We start from the raw sequence: 6818 nt of genomic DNA on the forward strand, positions 1-6818 counted from the left end.
AAAAGGAGAAACACAAGGTTTAGAGGTGCCTGAGGTTTAGTCAAAAAAGCTGTCTTAAAAACACAGGGCGAGGCTGTGGACTCCCCATATCCGAAAAGAAAGAAATTTATCTGGTAAGCATAAATTTTGTTTTCTTTCCTAAGATATGGTGAGTCCACGGCATCCTCAATTACTGTTGGGAACCAATACCGAAGCTAAAGGACACAGAGGACTAGGGAGGAAGAAGACATGCAACAAGCGTTCTTTATGAGAGGAAGGATTAGGACAGAGAGAAGGAACAACAATTTCCTGATTAATATTTCTATCCGAAACCACCTTAGGAAGAAAACCAAACTTGGTACAAAGAACTGCCTTATCCGCATGAAATATAAGATAAGGCGATTCACACTGCAAAGCTGAGAGTTCTGAAACCCTCCGAGCAGAGGAGATAGCAATAACAAACAGAACCTTCCAAGATAACAACTTAATATCTATGGAATGCATTGGCTCAAACGGAGCTTGTTGCAAAACCCTAAGAACAAGATTAAGACTCCAAGGTGGAGCAACAGATTTAAACACAGGCCTGATTCTAACCAAAGCCTGACAGAAAAATTGCACATCCGGCACGTCCGCCAGACGCTTGTGCGGCAAAATAGATAAAGCAGAAATCTGACCCTTCAGGGTACTGACAGATAAACCCTTCTCCAGACCTTCCTGAAGAAAAGACAACATTCCTGGAATCCTGACCCTACTCCAAGAAAAGCCCTTGGATTCACACCAATAAAGATATTTACGCCATATCTTATGGCTAACAAGCCTGAATCATGGTCTCAATGACCGACTCAGAAAACCCACGCTTAGACAAAATTAAGTGTTCAATCTCCAAGCAGTAAGCAACAGAGAAACTACATTTGGATGAAGGAAGGGACCCTGAATCAGGAGGTCCTTCCTCATTGGTAGTCTCCACAGTGGCAGAGACGACATGTCCACTAGATCTGCATACCAGATTCTGCGAGGCCATGCCGGGGCGATTAGAATCACCAACGCGCTCTCCTGCTTGATACGAGCAATAACTCGTGGAAGGAGAGCAAACGGAGGAAATAGGTATGAAATTCCAATTAATTGCCAAAGCATCTATCAGAAAGGCCTGAGGATCTCTTGATCTTGACCTGTAATTTGGGAGCTTGGCATTCTTTCAAGATGCCATCAGATCCAACTCCGGTACCCCCCATTTGATGGTTAACCTGCAGAATACCTCCGGATGGAGTTCCCACTCCCAGGGATGAAAAATATGTCTGCTCAGGAAATCCGCTGCCCAGTTGTCCACTCCTGGAATGTGGATGACAGAAAGACAGCAAATGTGAGCTTCCACCCACCGAATGATCCGAGCCACCTCCTTCATGGCTAAGGAACTTTGAGTTCCTCCCTGGTGGTTGATGTAAGCCACTGAGGTTATGTTGTCTGATTGAAACCTGATAAACCGGCCTAAGGCCAGCTGAGGCCAAGCCATCAAGGCATTGAAGATCGCTCTCAACTCCAGAATGTTTATGGGGAGAGCCGATTCCTCCTCAGACCAAAGTCCCTGCGCCTTCAATAAATCCCAGACTGCTCCCCATCCCTTCAGACTAGCGTCCATCACAATCACCCATGAGTTTCTCAAAAAGCATGTCCCCCGAGATAGATGTTCCTGAGACAGCCACCACGGAAGAGAGTCCCTTGTCAACTGATCTAGAACTATCTTCTGAGACAGATCTGCATATTCCCTGTTCCACTGATTGAGCATGCATATGCTTGGAATCAAGCATAGGGACTATGTACATGGAAGCAACCATCAGACTAATTACCTCCATGCAGTGGGCCACTGATTGTGGTGCAGCAGACTGTAAAGATAGGCAAGAGGAAAGAATCTTGGCTTTTCTGACTTCCGTCAGAAATATTTTCATTGATAGTGAATCTATATCTGTTCCTAGAAAGACCACCCTTGTAGCCGGAACAAGGGAACTCTTTCCCAAATTCAGCTTTCATCCGTGAGCACGAAGAAAAGACAACAAGATCTCTGTGTGAGATTTTGCAAGTTGAAAAGATGGTGTCTGAACCAGAATGTCATCCAGATAAGGCACCACTCCAATTCCCTGAGACCGAATTACTGCCAAAAGAGCCCCCAGGACCTTTGAGAAAATTCTGGGAGCTGTGGCAAGGCCAAATGGAAGAGCCACAAACTGAAAATGTTTGTCCAGAAAGGAGAATCTCAGAAATTTGTGATGATCCCTGTGAATGGGAACATGGAGGTACGCATCCTTCAGGTCTACAGTGGTCATGAACTGACCCTCTTGTACTAGAGGAAGAATGGAACAGATAGTCTCCATCTTAAAGGACGGCACTCTGAGAAACTTGTTGAGACACTTTAAATCTAGAATGGGTCTGAAAGTTCCCTCTTTTTTGGGAACCATGAACAGATTGGAATAAAACCCCAGTCCCTGTTCTCGAACTGGAACAATCACTCCCATAAGGGAAAGATCCTGAACACATTTCAAGAATGCCTCTCTCTTTATTTGGTCTACAGATAATCTTGAGAGGTGAAATCTGCCCCTGGGGGGAACGGTTTTGAATTCTAATTGGTAGCCCTGGGATACAATGTCCACAGCCCACGGATCTGGAACATCTCGTATCCATGCTTGATGAAACAGAGAGAGTCTGCCCCCACTTGATCCAATCCCGGATAGGGGCAAACCCTTCATGCTGACTTAGACTCAGTTGCAGGCTTTTTAGATTGCTTTCCCTTGTTCCAAGACTGACTGGGTTTCTAAGAAGGCTTGGAGTGTTCTTGCTTGGTAGAGGAGGGGGAAGACTTACCTCTGAAGTTACAAAAGGAACGAAAATTGCTCGGATGTCCTTTTGGCTTATTCTTCTTATCCTGTGGCAGAAAAGATCCTTTACCACCCGTGATATCGGAGATAATTTCCGCCAAACCTGGCCCAAACAAGGGCTTACCCTTGTAAGGAATCGCCAAAAGTTTAAACTTAGAGGAAATGCATGCTGACCAAGATTTCAGCCATAACACTCTACATGGCAAAATCAGATATTTTGGCTCCCAACTTGATGATCTGCAAAGAGGCGTCAGTAATAAAGGAATTGGCTAGCTTAAGGGTCTTAATCCTATCCTGTATCTCCTCCAAGGGAGTCTCTGCTTGAAGAGACTCAGACAAAGCGTCAAACCAATAGGCTGCCGCACTTGTCACAGTAGCAATACACACCCCTGGTTGCCATTGGAGACCCTGATGAATATACATCTTCTTCAAATAAGCCTCTAGCTTCTTGTCCATAGGATCCTTGAAAGAGCAACTATACTCAATAGGAATAGTAGTCCATTTAGCCAGGGTAGAAATTGCCCCTTCTACCTTGGGTACCGTCTGCCATGACTCCTTAATAGAGTTAGCTACCAGGAACATCTTTCTAAAAACCGGAGATGGTGAAAAAGGAATTCCAGGTATGTCCCATTCCTGGGCAATGATCTCCCTAGCCCGTTCTGGCACCGGAAAAACCTCCACAGAGGAGGGGATATAAAAGTATTTATTTAATGTACTGGATTTCTTAGGATTGACAACGACAGGGGTATCGGAGTCGTCCAAAGTAGCCAAAACCTCCTTTAACAAAACACAAAGGTGTTCAAGCTTAAATCCGAAGTTAACAACTTCAGCATCAGAAGGGATTACACTATCCGAATCTGAGATCTCACCCTCAGAGGCTACTGAAGTATCTTCCTCTTCAGACTTATGAGAAAGAGCAACTTGGTTAGCCTGGACTGGACCAGAAACCTTACTATCTGATTCTCTTATTTTCCTCTTGTGTCTTCCCTGAAGCATGGGAATGGCAGCTAACGCCTCAGATACCACCGAGGATACCTGGGCGGAAATTTCTGCATGCAAATATACTCCTCCAGGAGACTGTGAGGAACCACAGGGCACTGCATGTGATAAGGCTTGGGATGTTGAAGGAGAAAGCTGCGGCATAGCCTGAGCAGCATCAACCTGAGAGAGTGGTGGCTCAGCAACAAAAAGTCTATCTTTGTAAAGTTCTCTCAATACAATCAGAACACAAGGGCAAAATAATTATTGTTCTGTAATACCTTAGGAGTTAGATCCTAAAATGAGCCATGTACCGGACCCACACAAAGGTGTTCATATTACCAGGTCCCCAAATAAATCTGAGCCACCAGTGAAAACACATCACACTCTCTAAAGCCCCAGTGTCTGCTCCCTGCCAAATGATTCCCGTTAGACAATGCAGGAATTAAGTCCCAGATAACGTGCAGCTGTACTACTGTAGTGCCAGAGTTTCTGTTTCCTCATAAACAAAAATGGCACTTATCTGCACCTCTGGCTGTCCAGCAGGAAGGACAGCTCACCTGGTATGAGAGGAAGCCACTCCTCACAGAGACCTTTGAAAAGAAGAAAGGACAGAGTAAACCTACTCTGGCTTTGTATGTATGGGCAGCAACTTGTTATAAAAATGCAGTGAGGCCCACCCCACAAGTGCCTAACTGCTTGAAAGCTACTACAACCCTACTGAAGAGACTAACATGGAGTACAGCTAGACCCAATCTTGACAGGAAAGATGAGCGCAAACCTACTCTGGCTTTCAAAATAATAAAATCTTGATTGAAGAAAATCTTTGACACCAAACTTCACCTCCTCCTTGCACTGAAGGAAAAGAGAATGACTGGGTATTGTGGGAAGGGGAGGGATACTTAACAGCTCTTGATGTGGTGCTCTTTGCCTCCTCCTGCTGGCCAGGAGTGATATTCCCAACAGTAATTGAGGATGCCATGGACTCACCATATCTTAGGAAAGATATTAAACTAACCCCTACACAAGCTCTCTTACATGAGTCAAACAAGGGACTACATTCTAGAGTCAATAAATTGGTTGCCTTTATCTGTACAATAGTTAGTAATAGCTCGATATTGGAAAACCATGATCTCCTCATATATTATAAAAAACAAGATCAATTATTACTATCAAATGAGCAGTGCTTCAGCAGATCTCTTAGATACGAAAGATCTCTTCCTTGCACTTTGGGAACCCTGGATTTTTTATATAGAGAATAGAGACAGAAATTAAAATGATATTTCAACAGAATTGCTTGAGAGGTTGTCCCTAGACTTGGAAATAAATGTTTTGTAATCTTGGGATTCTATTGTAATGTATTTGTATTACTGACATGGATTAGACACAATCTACTTTTACATTCCTGTACCTTGACCAAATACTGTATTATGTTACCATTCATTTTCTTATGTATGCTCATAATTGTTTTTGCTTGAAAATATTCAATAAAAACATTTTTTTCAAAATAATTAATAAAAAAATAATTGTTTTATTTTTGGTTTGTAACCAGTTATTCATTTGCTATAATATTAGTGTGTAAGATACTTGCTTAGTTTTGGTGTCTTAGTAAAAAAATAAAAAATAAAAAGATAAATACATCCTAAACAAATTCCATTATAAAAATGTGCACAATATTTTAAATGCACACTTTCTGAGGCACCAGCTCCTACTGAGTATGTGCAAGAGGTCACAGTTTATATATTTATATAAACTGAATTCAGACTAAGGGCCTGATATTAAAAACCTTGCCATTCAGGTGAGATATTCTAAGAAATCTCGTTGGTATGGCAAGACCCGTAAAAAATGTAAGAAATGGAAATGTTTAATTTTGAGAAATGTTTATGTCGCTATGTAGTGTTCTTTATGTGAAACAGACTTTTATTACAATACAAGGTCTAAATAAATATTCCAAAGATTTTGTGTGATTTCTCTCCAATGCCGGCGAGATTTTGAATATCAGGCCCTAGGGGTCTGATGGTCAAAAGTTCTCTGGTCGGGCAATATTATATAAGAAGTATTTTCAGAACTGCAAGGTCCCTCAAATAATTTTAGACAAATTTTTGCTTAAGAGCGGTTTATTTAGCTATTCAGTGTTCTGGGCATGAACGAAAGACACAAACATTACACTATAGTTTTAAAAAAAAAAGCCCACAAAGATTTTCCATGATTTCTCTCCATGCCGATGAATTTTTTATCATAAGTCCCGAAGTGTTAATGCATTGGGGTAGATTTATTATATGGCGGCCAGACACGATTTGCTGTAGCGAATCATGTCCGCCCGACATCACTAAATGCTTGTGCAATGCCGCCCCCTGCACATTTTTGCCAATCGGCACCAGCAGGGGGGTCAATCATCCCGATCGTATTGGAACTGGCTAATTGAACGAGTTAAGGAGCAGCAGTCAAACCTTAACTTAAGTTTCCGGCGAGTTAGGGAATTTTACATTCTTTTAACTTGAAAAATATTGTTTTATTAATTACATTATGTATGTTGCAAAAATTGTATAAACATCTGTTTATTCTCTGCATGAACTATTCTTAGAACTCACTAAAAAAACACCATGCTGAATACTGCCTCAACATAAAAGCATGCAAATTAGCCAAGGCATTTTTTCCCCTGTATCTTATGTAAAAAAATCATGCAAGCACGTCAGCACAGAATTCATATTCCCCAGTTCACAGAGACAAATTGAATTTTAAACACATCAAGCAATGACTAGTTTCATTCATAAAATACTGGGAGACTAATGCAGTGGGGGTTTGACTACATACCCAGCTAGCTAATATTTAAGCCAGAGACCTTAAAGGGATGTTAAACAGTAAATACATGCTAGACATAATGATGTATTCAAAGCAAAATATTACCCTTAGAATAATATGTAGATGCATTTTTAACAATTATATTAGTTGTTTAAAGGGATAGAAAGGTCAAAAATGAAATGTGCATAGGTG

Source organism: Bombina bombina, chromosome 3 (assembly GCF_027579735.1).
Source record: "Bombina bombina isolate aBomBom1 chromosome 3, aBomBom1.pri, whole genome shotgun sequence".
In the NCBI taxonomy this organism is placed as follows: domain Eukaryota; kingdom Metazoa; phylum Chordata; class Amphibia; order Anura; family Bombinatoridae; genus Bombina; species Bombina bombina.